Raw genomic sequence first — 16729 nt, 5'->3', positions numbered from 1 at the left:
TGATAAACTTTTATTTTTGTTATGTCGGGATAATTTTAAATCATAGTCCATTTTAAATTACTAAAATCAACTACTTTTTTCGCTAAATTTTTCTAAGTTAAAACTAGAAATTCTTTTGGATATGATGATGCTAAATGAAACAATGGATTGATTTAATTTGCACTTTTTTTCCCAGTGTCATCGATTCCCGTTTGTTTTGAATCGCAACAATGACATCTTCTTATAAAGCATAATCCTTGATAATAATCGATGTGATGTTCTCAGAATTGCACTGCCCAAAATGCCGTGTCAATATTAATTAGTATAATGTTTGACATTGTGAATATAAGATATAACAATGGCGATGAGTTATTACAATACTTGAAAATTTGCAATTCTGAGACGTTTTCCAAAAATTACTACCCAATTTGAATTAACCAAACATGAATCGACTTAGGCCTTGTATGGATTGACTTTTGGCTTATGACTTATAAGCCAAAAGCCATAAGTTAGGATTTCTAACTTACGGTTTTTGGCTTATTTTTGTTATTTTGGCTTTAAAATAAGTGCTTATAAGCATTTTTTAACTTTACCCAAACACTTCAAAACTGCTTAAAAGCTATTTTGACTTAAAAGCACCTAAAATAAGTCAATCCAAACGGCACTTATATATACCTTCAAATGCAGAAACTGAATGATTTCGATCCTTTACACATCAACTAATGCTTGATTTTTCCTGCTCACATACGTTAAAGCAGAGAAGGTCGAATTTGCGTGCTCTATTCTTAGATTAGAGATACATAGTACTCTAAAAATGCACAATGGATGAACTACCATCAATAACGTGTTTTTATTTGTTCTTTTATAAGATTTTGTCATGATTTTTACAATTTTAACTAAGATAGTATCTCATATACAACCTCCTAGCGAGTGTGATACATTATATCGCGACTGAAACCAGTGCTACCTTTTATAAATATTAAAACTATCGTTGGGTATGGTAATTCAACCCTATAATACAGCCATTTGTGAAAATTTCTCAAAAAAATAATCATACTTAAAAGTAATGGATACACGTATTTTTATTTCATGGGAAAATTACATGGGTAAGCAAATATATACTAGTTAATTGGTCAACATAGCTGTAGTTTGAATTAAGTACGGCTCGCAACTTAATTTCAGCTGTAATTACGTCACTTATACATATACAAATACAAATTATACATATATATACACAATTATATGACTGATATACAAATACAGTCATTTGTGAAAATTTCTCAAAAAAAAAAAACAATCAACTTAAAAGTAATGGATACACATATTTTCATGGAAAAACTTTGCGGATAAGCAAATATATACTTGCTCGACTTATGGGTCCATCCTCACTTTTAGCTGTAATTACGTCACTTATGGATATACAAATACAAATTATATATATATACAATTATATGACAGATATACAAATACAATTAGCTCCCTGTCCTCTCTCGCTCGCCTATCTCTTTCCTCTAATATGTAGATACGAATCGTAATTAGCAAACTATAGTTATGGAGCATAATTAAGTTATTTTTGAGTGGATATATGCGAAAATTCTCCTTTTTTCTTTTGACTAAGGTAAATGCTACCTGAAATATTCGATTGTCCAATTTTTTCATGTTTGATTGATTGATTATAAGTTTGAACAAATATTTTTTTCTCAAAAAAAACAAAATTCTTAAACCTCCCTCTCTCCACGCCACCCCAAACTCCTACATAACCTCGCTTCCACTCTTCATAATATTTGTCAAGATTGTACACAAATATTTTTAAAATAATATTTATTTATCTAAATACCCACTTATTTTCCTGAAAAATATTTTCCTACGAACAGACGCTCCATCTGATTGGAATGTAATCCTTCTAACTCTAACTTATGTGTCACACATTGTCAATCCTGGCGCACATAATAAAAAGACAGTTGAGGTAATTAAATGGTAAACACAAAATTAATCAATTTATGTTGAATCGATAATATTTTTTATATCTCTAGTCACATCAGGCAATATTCTTGAATTTGACAATATTAAGGAACAAAAACGGACAGTAAAATCTCTCTAAATTAATACTTGATTAATTAATAATCTCTCTAAGATAATATTTTCTTCCGGTTCCGACTTGAGTCAATGGAAAAAATCATTCATTTTGATAAGATAATAAAATAATATATTTTCATAAGACCCCTATATAAATATATGGTCTCATTAATATTATAAATTAATAATTCCTTAAAAGTACAAATCAATTTAGTGAAATATGATTCTATTGTTTTTCTATTTTTTTTGTTAAAATTTAAATCTAGTTGAAGCTCATCTCTAACTTTTCTTTTTGCATCCAAAAGTTTTGTTGTTGTCTTTTCGAATTGCACCATTAAATTATGAAGAGTTCTAAATGTGAAAGTGCTTCCTAACGTGTAACTAGTTCCGAAGGTATTATATCATCTTCAACTTTATCATCAACATTATTTTTTGTAGAACTTACATAAATCTCATAGTGTAAAACCTAAATTACATTTTATCCCTATTTTTTCTATTTTACAAAAATCCCTTAAAATAAAAGTCATCCGTATACATAAGTTTGTCCGGATACATTATGTGTGATACATTGCAAAAGCTGGCAGTTGCACCTAATAAGGAAACTAGCTGGTTGTTGCACTTTATTAGGAAAATTAACCTAAAATTGATTCTAAATTCCACGATTCAAGCATAAATGATTGTTATCAATCCATCCCAATCTTTAACAGATTCACATCTTTCAAAATTCAAATTTTCATCATCTCTATCAAGCCGCCATTGCAGTCCAAATCGTGAAGAATTCAAATTACTCGACAAAATTGGCTGATACAATATGAATATATCGATTTTGTTGAGAGATTCAAGAATTTAGGTAAGCGAGATGAGTTATGAACGCTACAAAAGTGATGAAATTGTTGTTGGACAATCGATTTCATTTATGAATCTCAAAGCCACCATTTCAGTCGAGTTGGAGATCGATGAGATTAGTTAAAACTTGGAAATCCGATACATCATAGAAGGTAACAACTCATCTCCATTGAAAATTAAGAACGACATGGGTGTAAAACCGTATTAAAGATGAAAAAAACGAGTCTGAATTTGCAATATATAAGTCAGGGATACATTGCAAATTCTGATGTATCAAACATCTGATAATGTATCATAGTACTAAATTTTCTGATCATACTAATACATTCAATTACCCACTTGCTTCTGTAGTAACATGAATATTTTCATATATGGATTGGACAACTGAAAAATCCTCTATTTCGTGTTGATTCTTGGTGGTATCATGAATAATTTCATCTGTGGGTTAGAGTTCTGAAACATCCTCCATTTCTGTGGGTTAGAGTTTTGAAACATCCTCCATTTCTTGCTGATTCTTGATAGTATCATCAATCTGTATTTTTAGTTTTAGAACAAACAATTGTTAACAAATATATTAATGAGTACAGTTTAATTAGTAACTTGCAGTGTATCTTATGTGTGTATCTGATACATTCTAGTAAATTTTGTGTTTCTGATACACACTGAATAATACATGTTTTGAATGATACACCAAGAAACATTATTTTTGTATAATTTCACATAATAACAAAAACTCCACACATGATACAAAAATGTCCACCAATTAAACATGATATAAAAATTGTCCAACCCTTAAACATGAAACAAAGAAAGGAGTACAGTTAACTTAGTAACTTGCCATTTATCTTATGTTTGTATCTGATACATTTTAGCAAACTTTTGTATATGATGCATACTGAAAAAATACATGTTTTGAATGATACACTATTGAACATTATTTTTGTATCAATAATTTCAGAATTTTTTATCCCCCTTTTTGGTGGTTTTAACAACCTTTGCTTTTCAGGTTGAAGAAGAAAAAACTTGATAACAAATGATGAACCCGATCTCCAGTAATAGCACAAGTTTAGCTATCGCATTTCGATCTGAACTGGAGTCGATAGCATGAACCCGATCTCCGATAGCAGCATAGATTTGGTTATCGCATTTCAATATGAACTGGCGTTGGTAGTCATTGACACAATACTATGATTGCACAAAAAATGGGATATGAGCAGTTAAAGTTTTGAGAGAAATTGTTTTGACAGGAAAGAGACTGATTTCAAATTTCAAACTAATGAAGCAATTAACTGAAAAGATCATGGAAATAAAAATTGGGAGAGATTTGTGGAGTGAAATCAGGAAGTGATAAGTGTGGGTTTGGGGAGTGGGGAGTTATGTATCAAGAATTTTGATTTTGGGAGTAAAATAAGGGATTTTGGAAATTTTTAGAAATGGTAGGGAATAATGGGAATTATGGAACATAAAGATGTGTATATAGGTAATTAATCCTTATTTTTTTCAATGGTATCCACAATTTCTTCTATGTTTTGAACCTCTAAACATGTATCACTTTCACTCATCCAACATGTTATTAACATTTATTTTATTGCGGTAATTGAGATCATTAATGATGACATCAAGTTCATGAATGATGTTTTCACAAGTGAGTTCATTTAATTTAAAATCTCTGAGATTTCATCTCCGAACGAATTTTGCAGTCATCGAAACACTCTTTCAATTAATAAATATTAATTTATCGATTAAATAATATCTCTATAAAATAATAATATTTTATGGTTCCACTTATATTAATTTAGTGAGGTTTTACTATGTTATTGCATTTAAATGTTTCTCCTTTAATATGAAGATGTAGAAAAGGTTCAAATTCAAAACATGAATTAGCTAGTAACCACATCTAGTGTTGTAACTTGTGTAGCTAACATATATAAAATCTGAATCTGACAGACTTTGAGAAAACTTTCAAATATGAACATCATATCCTTAAATCCTAATTAAAGATGCAAACTGATGCTGACAAAAATTGTCCCAAAATTTTCATCTTAAAAAGTGTCTAGGTCCTTACACTTTGTATGTGTGGTCCAACAGAGATGTATTTTTTGTTGGACTTTTGTGCAGACGGTTGAAATAGCTCACATTTATCCTTAAACTATATTTCGGCTCAAAATTATCCTTTTCATCAAAGTATTGGGTCATACTTACCCTTCTAATTAACAGAAGTATGTTAAGTGCCACGTGGACGCCACATAAACGCCAAACATTTCTCACTTCCACGTAGACTAATAAGATCCCTAATTTCTAATTCACCCATTTCCCCTCATTTCTCTTAAGATACATTTCACCCATTTCCCCTAATTTTCCCCTCATTTCTTCATTTCCCTTAGAAACGATTTCACCTCTCATTTCTCCATTTCCCTTAGGAGTAATTAACAATTGTCTAAGTGATGTTTTAAAATATGTACTAATATAAAGTTGAATGTCTAGATAGGAAAAATTAATTTATGACCATTAAACACCAAAAAAATGATTTTCATCGATCACATTTTCTGCCTTTTTGCATTCACTCATCATAGGATTAGGGAGGCTGCTGCATGTTGCAGTACCCAATATTAATAGCATTAGATACAGAACCATAGTGAATATGGTATGGGAAATAGAGAAATGAGGGGAAATGGGTGAATTAGAAATTAGGGATCGGGAAATGTTTGGCGCTTATGTGGTGTCCATGTGGCGTCCACGTGGCACTTAATAACTAGAAGGGTAAGTGTGACCCAATACTTTGACGGAAAGGATAGTTTTGAGCCGGAACATAGTTAAAGGGTAAATATGAGCTATTTCGGATAGTTTTGGGGTATTTTTAAGCCTTTTCCGCATTTATAATGGCCACAAATGTTCCTCTATCTTGCTCTCAAGTATAAATGAGAATTAAAATTAAATCTGGCTTGGTAGGAAATTTAATTTCTCTGAGTCAAATTTTACGAATGACTACAAGCGTGTAACTTCATTAATACAAGTAAGAAGATGCATGCATTGAGAAATTTACATCTCTGTCACTAGAAATGGAAAAAGAAGACAAGGGCTATGAATCTTGACGAATGCATGCATTTATACATTCTTCTTTTACAAAGAACTAGTACTGTGTTTTTAATTAAATGATCATCGGTCCTTTTTTATACTTGATCAAGATTTGATCGAGATGAATTTTTTCTAGCATGTATTATTAGATTAAGATTATCTTCAACACCATGTAATATGTAATCTTGATTCAATGACATAAAGTATCCATAAATTAATAACATTTTGTATAGACAAATAAAATAATAGTATAACATTCTTTTACGAAAACTTTTAAGTTATATATATTGTCAATATAGAGTTTTAACTTTCAAATTACCCTAAAAGATATCTATAGGTGAAGCTTCATTAAAAAAAATGGCCCTACAGGCTACATTTTATATATAAAAAAAAAGGGGGGGAATGGGCTTAGCTGACAAAAACACAAGTGATGCATGCTTTCAGGAGTCAAGGGCGGCTAGGTCATTTATTTATGCAGTGAGAATCTCAGTCAAAAATCTGGATGGCATGATGAATGCACTACCTTGACCTTTATTATTATTTTTATTTATATATACTTTGGAATTTGATTAATTTTGATTTGTGTCGAAAAGTTCCACTTTAAAAGGTAAAATACTTTCTATATCAAAAGCAACTTATTTAGGGTTTGAGCTTGACACTTCTTATACTAATTACCATTCCATTACAATCTTAATTCGGTGATAACACTACCTTGACCTTGGGCACAGATTCTGGACATGAGTTGTTATAGCAGGTTTCAGTACTAAATATTATTATCCTGCCTTTCAGAAATCATGGATATTGCTATTTATTTTGAAAAAAGTGAGAAATTCATTGTTTATTCTCATGATTGGCAGCATCAATTTCTTTCACCAGCTAGCAATTCATTTGTAATTAAGTTGGTTTGGTAGCTACCCTACTACTACTATGCTTGAATGCTTGCTATAACACTAAATAATATTGCAACTTGCCTTACCCAAATCATGATATGTCGATAACGTACCGACTTACCTACACAAAAAAAATAATATATATATTCATTTTTAATTAAAATATAAACTTTCGAACTTTCCTCGATTCTACAGGACACCAAAGCGAAATTAATAGTGTATGTTATTATGTAATAGTGTTAGTAGATTAAAATAAGTAGAGAGAAAAGAAATTGTGGTGGCCAATAACATTAATGTTGGTCTAGTGATCATGTGCAGAGTCAGTGACAAAGACAAAAATCTGCAGATACTGTTAGCACTAATTAAGAAGACATTTATTCATGCCTGCCTCCAAATTCCAAATTACTAGGCTCCCTAGCCCACAATCGAATTTTCTATGTATACTAGTTATTAGGTTCCCGCGCCAGCGCGGGCCCAATGTATATTACTTCCTCCGTCTCATTTTATGTGAGGTAGTTTGATTCACCACGGAGTTTAAAAAAGAAATGAAGACTTTTAAAATTTGTGGTCCAAAATGAATGATATAAATTTGTATGACTGTAAATTATTTCATTAAGGGTAAAATAAATATTTTATAATGAAATTGTTACTTAATATAGAAATGTGACATTCTTTTGGGACTGACTAAAAAGGAAAGTAAATAACATAAATTGGGAGTAGTTCTTTGTTTCAATTTATGTGACACCGATGAAATTTGGAGAGTTATATAATTTTTTGTATGTGATTTTGTTAAATATATTTTGAAGTTGTTAATTTATTGTGATTTATAGCACTTCTTATATCATTTTCAAATAATATATATTACTCTTTCTGTTCCATTTTATGTGACGTAGGTACTTTTACGAAACTCAACTAAATTTCTTATATGATTCTTAAATATTTTTAGTTGTTATTTTACTTTAATTTACGTTACTTTTTATGTTATTTTCAAACAAACTTCTTTTGTTTCAATATGGAATTAAAGAGTCAATAAAATTTCTTTTATGATTTTTAATTATGTTTTTTTAATATCTTATATTATTACATTGTGATTTTAAGTACTTTTTATGTAATTTTTAAATCTAGAACAAATTAAAAGAAAAACAAGGAAAAATTTAAATGAAGAAAGTACTAAAATTTTCAAATAATCATATTTCTATATTAAAATGTTAAAAACTTTAAAACTCCACATATATGCAGAAAATCATATACGGAAGACAAAATAATTTTTAAAATATATATTAAAGCTCTTTCTAATAATATCACATATTTATTCTATTTTTCAAATAATATATATTTCTCACTCAATCTCAATTACGCAGTACATATGAAATTTCGAGAGTTAATCAAATTCTTAGTACTATTTTAAACTATATTTTAGTACTATTTATATAATTTTCAAATAATATATGTTACTACTCTATTATATTATGCAATACATGTGAAATTTCAAGAATTAACCAAAATTTTAATATTTTAAATTGATTTTTAGTACTATTTTTGTAGTAAATAGAGGAAGTTGAAGAAGAAGGGCAAATCGGTCAATTGACTGACTAACCCTAAGCTCCTAAACATTCTCACTTCTAAATGGAAGCACGGGCACAATATCCGTTAAATTGTTAATTATTATGATTTATAATATTTTTTACATTATTTTCAAATAATATATGTTATGTATTTTTAAATACTTTAAGTTGTGATTAATAATATTCTTAACGTAATTTCAAATAATATATGTTACTCCATTTGTCCCAATTTATGTGACACATGTGAAATTTTGAGAGTTAATATGTTTTTCAAATATTGTAAGTTGTTAACTATTGTGGTTTATGGTATTCTTAATGTAATTTTTCAAATAATATATGTTATTCCCTTCGTCTTAATTATACAATTCGCGTAAAATTTTGAGAGTTAATCGAATTTGTAATATTTTAAATTTATTTTTTAGTACTATTTAAAAAGGAAAAAATTAAAATATAATGAAAGAGGAGTGTATAAAAGTAGGTGGGCCATCTTTGTGATAGGTGGGCCATCTTCAAAAACCAAATATAAAAGTTGGTGGGCCATCTTGGTGCCACGTGTCGAAAGAAGAGTGAATTTTATTCACTCTTCTTATATAGTAATATACAAGGACACCACCCCCACTGCTCCACCACCTCAGGGCCATCAAACCCCAACATCTTTTTTCCTTGGCAGCGGCTATTCGACTCACTTTAATTATTTTATCGAATTTTTTTTTCAATTTTGAAAATCAAACGAATTTTTTTATTGATCATGATCTTTTATATTTCTTTTTTAAAAAAATTGATTATTAATATTGTAATTTATGTTTAGTATTCTTTACATAGTATAAATATGTAAATTTTATTTTAAAAAAGTTAAAGTTCAATACCCAAATTCAAGGTCAATAATAAGAAGTTTGAATCTTGAAAAGCAAAAGTTGTCATATAAAATAAGACAAAAAAAGTATTTAATTAGCTAGTACTCCCTCTGGTCCCTAATTATATGTCCACTTTGAATTGACATACCTATTAAGAAAATAATAATTTTATGAAAGGGATGAATTAAAACTTAAGATTTTCATTAAGTTCTACCTTTTTCAAAATAATTATTGAGGGTATAATGGGTAAAAAAAATTGTCCTTTCTTGATTTGCCAAAAATGGACAGGGACAATTAAAAAAAATATATAAACAAGTAATTAGGGACAGAGGAAGTATTTGGTCTTATATATTTTATATCAGATTTTAAAAATTTATATCCAAGTTCAAGATTCAAAACTATATTTTGGAATTTTATTCACAAAACTTCAATAATTTTCTAAGTTGTATGTTTATTCAAACACATAAATTTCAGAAATCATAACTTTAAAAACTTAAATTTTCATGTTAAAATCTATGACAAACAACAGCTTAATTTCCGATGACACAAATACTACAACAATGATTCTATTTAGTAGATATATATTGATAGATGAGAAGAAAATCAATGAATTTAAATCCTTGGTCTGCTATACATTTCACCAATATATATCACGTTGATCGATAGAAGGATCACATGCATCCCGCACGCCTTCATGAGGAGTTCACTCTTTACTATATTATATCTTTTGTACTTCCCATATCTCTGCAGCTGCCCCGGAATAAGATTTGTTACTCTCTCAGTTTAATAATATTTATTTAGTATTGAGTTGATACACATTTGGAAAAAAAATAAAAACAACATGATAATATTACTATATTATTTTAGAATATATTAAATTTAATGTTTAAAAAAATATATAAAATATTGAATAATATTTAATAACAAGAATAAAATAGACACAAAAATATAAATTATTTCTTAATTTTTAAAATTAAATCACTATTGTTTAATAACTTTTTTTTTTTTTTGGTACGGTGGACAAATGAGAAGGAGTACTATTAAATAAATACTCCCTCCGTCCCATTTTATATGATGTACTTTGATTTTGGCACAAACTTTAAGAAAAATGGAAAGACTTTTAAAAACTTGTGGTCCAAAATGAATGATAGAAATTTGTGTGGTTGTAAATCATTTCATTAAGGGTAAAAAAGACATTTTATAGGCAAATTGTTACTTAAAATAGAAATGTGTCATTCTTTTTGGGACTGACTAAAAAGGAAAGTAAGTCATATAAATTGGGACAGAGGGAGTATATGTTTTGAGATCATATGGTACTCTCGTGGACAGGCAATAACCACCTAGCTAATTGTGAAAACCATGGTTTTGTCAGGACATATTTTGTTACATATGTGTCCACTTCTACCTTGTTTTCAGGTCTTTTTCATGCTTTTTTATTGGATTTTTTCATCATGGAAATTCATATCAGTACTCCCTCTCCCTCTATCCCTAATTACTTGTCCATTTTTTCTTTTATGTTTGTCCTTAATTACTTGTTCATTTTAATCAAGAAAGGACAATTTTTTTACCTATTATATCCTCAATTAAATGACTAATTACTTTGAAAAATGAAGACTTTTCATTCGCTTCATAATTAATAGGGGTAAAATGGTAAATTCACTATGTCATTAATTGATTTCTTAATAGATGTGTCAATTTAAAAGTGGACAAGTAATTAGGAATAGAGGAAGTAACTTTTTGCCGCAAGCAGAACTTGTGATTGATTGGCAGGCTCGCCCACCTATATTCTTATTCTTTCATCATATTCTTTTTTTGATTGATAAAAAAGGGGAAAAGAAAAAAGATAACATGAGAATCGAACATATACTTTTGTTTAACATGGTGTTCGGATGAGCTTGTAATGAAAATAAATAGAAAATATTATTAAAAGATGTGATGAAATAAGATCGATCCATCTAGATTTTCTATTTGAATCTTGTAAAATGAAAGAAATTCTAGTTGCACTCATTAATTTACAGTCGTTTCACTTTCCATTTTACTTGACTTGACACTTGTCTCAAGAAAGGAGTATTTATGAGTAGGAGTTTTATTTCAATCCATTCTAATATCTTTAATTTCAACCCCATCTGTCCATTTGTTACTACTAATCGTAATGATTCTCCATTTTCCATCTTGTGCTTATCGAACTTTCAAACCAAAAATTAAGCGGCTTCCTACTTTTCTAACGATAAGATACCATAAAAGAAACTCTTGCTCTGATTTAGGGACTATAACGCTCTTTATAAATGCACACAGTTTATGTATTTCTAATTTAACCATCATTAAATTAAAAATTATATCCTAATATATACAGTATAATTTTATTTTTCTAACATGATCTTGTAATGGTCCTTATTTAGAATATCAAATGAGAAGGTTCCAGATGTTCGGGTCGAAAACAATATTTGTAATGTTAGGAAAACCCCTGGAAGCAGCTAACTATTTGCGTGTGGGCAACAAATAGTGGATATTACTAGTAACTAACCTGACAAATGAAAATGACTCAAAATTAAAGCATATATATTTGGAAGTTAGGAACCTATTGTGTTTGAATAGGCTGACAATCATTTCTAAGAGGTGTGACACATGGAACTAGAAAATAGAAAATAGAAAATATAATTAAGATTAAATGTTCTCTCAATTTAGAATAGTCCATTTAAAAAGTTGCTCGACTGTGTTTTATAATCGAAAAGTCACTCAACTTAAGATAGTTCACTTAGAAAGTCATTCAATTTTATTTTATTGCTCCAAATCCACTCAATTATATTAATATTTCACCTAGAAAGTCACCAACCAATTGAAATGATTTTTTCATTAACTTTGTTGAAATGAAAGTTTTAGTTTAAGCTGAACTTTTAAGAAATAATAATGTACCCATTTTAACTATTTTATATATATATATATTACCCATCTAATTTTAATGAATTGAATTAAGTGGGGCGGGTAGTTAAAATAGGTATCTTATAATTTCTTAATAAAAGATTTAGCTTAAAATTAATATTAGATTTCAACAAAGTTTAATGAAAAAATTATTTAATTTGGTAGGGTGATTTTTTAAGTGAAATATTAATAGTTGAGTGACTTCTGAGTAATAAAATAAAGTTGAGTAACTTTATAAATGAACTATCATAAGTTGAGTGACTTTCTAATTAAACTATTATAACTTGAGTACTTTTAGGTTATAAAACAAAGTTGACTGACTTTCTAAGTAAACTTCTCTAGGTTGACTGACCATATGAGATATTATCTCAATATATATTTGAATAGAAATAAATAACTCAAAAAATTAAATCTCTTGTCTCTTGTTTATATATAATTTATTTTCAGAATCTTTTACGAGTAAAAGTATAAAATCTCATCTATTTTTAGTTGTAGTTTCAATGAGCCCACAAAACAAGTTGAGGTCGAAAATGACTTGACAAATTAAAATCAGTTGGTAAGACAAAAAGCAATAAATAATTGTAGTCTATCGTGAGATAATTGAGAGGATGAGGAAAAAAGAAGAAGTAGTGTTTGAGAAACGAGAGGTACTCGTAGCCTTGATCATCCTAGGACATAGCTTGTCACAACAACAACAACAACAATGGTGGGCCTCAATATGAACAAACTTGTTCTATTATACTTCACTAACACAAAAGTTTGAAAAGCTAAGTCACTTGAACATTGCACTATTCCACGTGAACTTCACATGAGTACACCTATTCAATATTGTTTTTGTGTTATACTTTTGTAAGTTTTTGAAACCAAAGGTGGTGCATTGCTTTCAAAATCACATGATTCATATCCATCACTTCCAAAATCTTTTCTGGCCTGTGAGATGAAATTTTTTAGCACTCTACTGCCCCGGAAGTGGTTTATTAATGATAAGATTGTTTCATCTTTAATCAGAGATCTTAAGTTCGAACCTTGAATACGAAGAAAATCCTATAAAAGTGTTACCCTCAAATAAGTTCTACCATGAGCGATACATGCGGGTTCCAAATATTATGTGGAAAAAACAAATTAGCCCTTCAATTTCTTCATTAGAAAACAAAGGAGGGCCCCATTTGATAGCACTGAATCACTTGCTTGCTGCAGAGATGCCCACTTGGAAAGCATTCGTTCCTCCAATCTTGGCCCATCTGCCGCACTAGAAAAATTTATGACACGCCCTGGGACGGTTCTGAGTATATTGAAAACTTATTTATTTTACATAAAATAAAATATGTGTATATTTTATCCTCTATGAATACACCTGTAGAATAATATTAAATTTATTATTATTATATTTTCAAAATAAAAATATAGGAGGAAATATATTTGAATATTGATGGTTTCTCCGACGTTTTGTTTATTCTCAAAAGGAAAACAACACTAGTTCTTTTTTAAACCAGAAAATAGGTTAAATAGTGTGTGTATATTTTACTCTCCAGAAATTCATTTGCAGAATTATATTAAAATTGTTATTATTATTATTATTATTATATTTTCAAAATAAAAAATAGGAAGAAAGATATTTGAATATTGATGGTTTTTTAGATGTTTTGTTTATTCTCAAAAGAAAAACAATATTCCGTTGCCGGGACTTGAACCCGGGTCTCTCGGGTGAGAGCCGAGTATCCTAACCAACTAGACTACAACGGATTTTGAGAAAAATGGTACTTTTCCCATAAATAAAGTATATATTTCATCCTACAATCTCTCTCTATATAAAGGAGGAATATAAGCCCGCTGATGTGGCATGCCTCATTGATCAGGAAATGAATTTATATATTTTCTTAGCATTTTTTCTTCATTTTTATTACAAAGAATTCAATAAATAAATAAATTAAATGCACAAGATAAATGATACTGCCGTCTTAAAACGTCTATAAACGTGGCCATATTAAAAGTCAATTTCTAATTAATGTTTTACCTTTTAATTACTCTTTAATGCTATTTCAAGTCCATAAAAACTATCACTGAAAGCTTCATTTTACTTTATTTTTTGTTTTACTTTCCTCCTCTCTATTCTTTTAGTCATTTTCCTTACTCATTTAAATATTATTTTTTCTTCTGTAACTCCTTTCACATGGCTTTTTAAATAATTATTCTTCATCCTTCATTTGTTTATATTTTTATTTGTAATGTAAAGATTTTATAAAAATATGCTAACATAATTTATTTATTTTCAGGTTCTATAAGTCGAGATTTACGATTTTGAATTTGGACAATCTTTCAAAAAATAAAAAAAACAGATGATACTATAGAAAAAGGTAAGATGGAGATGTTCCATATTTAAATTGCATAAATATGTGTATTTAATTACATAAAAAATGTATTTTTTGAATATGTATCTAGAATATTTTTTATGATATGTATCCAGAATTAAAAGGTATGATTTCTTTATCTTTTCTTGTATAATATGTCACATTTCTCTGTGATCTTTATTTGTATTTATCTTTCTTATTTTATTTAAACTAATTATTTTACTGTAAAAGTGAAATATTTAATTTATTACATATCCATATATAATAATAAAGTTGAATATAAAAACGGTGACGTAAGAAAATAGATGATACTATAGAAAAAGGTAATGTTACATATTTAAATTGCATAAATATGTGTATTTAATTACATGAAAAATACATTTTCTAAATATGTATCCTGGATAATTTTCATGATATATATCGAAAATTAATTGTCAAAGGTATGATTTCTTTGTATTTTCTTGTATAATATGTGACATTTTTCTATGACCTTTATTTGTATTTATATTTATATTTATATTTTTTTTTCCTTTTATTTAAACTAATTATTTTACTGTAAAAGTGAAATTTATTAAAAATCTATATATAATAATAATAAAGTTGAATATAAAAACGATGATGTGACCCTCTCTAAGAGTTTAAATCCAATTAATCTTTTCTTGGCCTTTTTTCTAATTTCAAAATACCAAAAAATTCACCTAAAAATAAAAGATCATTAAAAATAATCACATTTATTTATATTTTCATCTATAGCCATATTTAATTTATTTTATCATTAAAGCTATTATTCTCTTTTCCTATAATACTTCTCAAATTCTCATCAATTATTACAAATTTTTTCCATTTGATCTAAAAAGAATTCCAACAAACTATTCACGATAGTTAAATTTTATGATTTTTATTCATTTATTTTATAGTTTTTTCCTTTCTTTGCTCTTTTTTACTTTTCTTTTTATTTATTCAATTCAAAAAATTATATCTTTGTGTAATATAAATGCATTTCTTTTATCTACTTTATTTGTGTTTTTTCATTTTTCTTTTAATTTTATAGTTCAACCTACATAACATAAATCTATTAAACTTCATTTTTTTTTATAATATCATTAATTCTATGAATTTTAAGTTTACATATTCATAACCTCTAACTATTAAATTATAAAATTTAAGATATTTTATCTCTCTATTTAATGATAAAATAAATTCACAAGTTTTTTGTTTCATAAAATTTTAACTCAAGATTATTCTTGATATTTCATTGTTCTTTGTAGTATTATTATATTATCAAATTCGTGTTTTAATTTGACACGATGAAAAAGACTCTTGAATGTTGATTAGTTTGTCAAAGAGGTGTCAGACAAGAGGTCAAAAAAGTGGGCATTAATTTTGTATTCTCATTTTTATCTATTGTTTTATGATGAGGTTCCAAGGAAGATGTGTGTCTTTATTCTGCATGTAACTTTGTTAGTTTGAATTCTTATAACTTTTTATTATTGCAAGTATGTATTTTTGCTTAGATGCAAATTAGTTATTGTAACTTTGTGTGTAATAATACTAACTACTAACAAAGGTTAAAAGAAACTATTGCACAGAGAACTATTTATATTTTTTCTTTTAAAGATTCCTCAATTTTGTTTTACATAAGCTCATTATTTTTTTATTTTCATGAAACCCCTACTTGAGATTATCTTTTTTTATTTCATATTTGAAATAGTGTTTTCCTTAATTTTTTCTTTAAAGTTTTTCTCTACATAACTACTACAACATAAGTTAAAGAGCAAAAGAGGCACCTATACATTTTCTTATTTAAGTTAAATAACAAACATTGAAGAAGAGTATTAACTACTACAAAAACTACACTACACCATATTTTTACTTCAATTTGTTGGATTTTCATTTTATGAAAAAATTTATTTTTAAAACATAGAAAGTGTAATTCAATTTTATTTTGTTATGTACTCTTCGGTTCCATGATATTCACCTTATTGTAGTATGTCAATTTCTTTTTTAGTTTGGGGCGGGGCTATAAAGTAAGATACTTCTACTTAATTAATTTTAATATTTATCTAGTTCTTTGACCCATTTTTTTTATTAAATAAATTTATTTTGATTGAATAAGGGTAAGATTGAAAAAAAACATCATTGAAGTCTTCATAATTATGTAAAACACGATTGGAAAC

At 27.9% G+C, this 16729-nt stretch overlaps 1 non-coding gene across 1 annotated transcript; it reads right to left on the bottom strand.

The window, feature by feature from the left end:
- Window positions 1-13874: 13874 nt before the first annotated feature.
- TRNAE-CUC (transfer RNA glutamic acid (anticodon CUC)) lies at window positions 13875-13947 on the bottom strand. The gene has a single exon. It is a non-coding gene; the product is annotated as a tRNA-Glu (tRNA).
- Window positions 13948-16729: the final 2782 nt, after the last annotated feature.

Source organism: Solanum tuberosum, unplaced genomic scaffold, assembly GCF_000226075.1.
Source record: "Solanum tuberosum cultivar DM 1-3 516 R44 unplaced genomic scaffold, SolTub_3.0 scf00277, whole genome shotgun sequence".
NCBI lineage: Eukaryota > Viridiplantae > Streptophyta > Magnoliopsida > Solanales > Solanaceae > Solanum > Solanum tuberosum.
The sequence above is the reverse complement of the archived record's forward strand: the minus strand, read 5'-3'. Positions and strand labels throughout refer to the sequence as shown.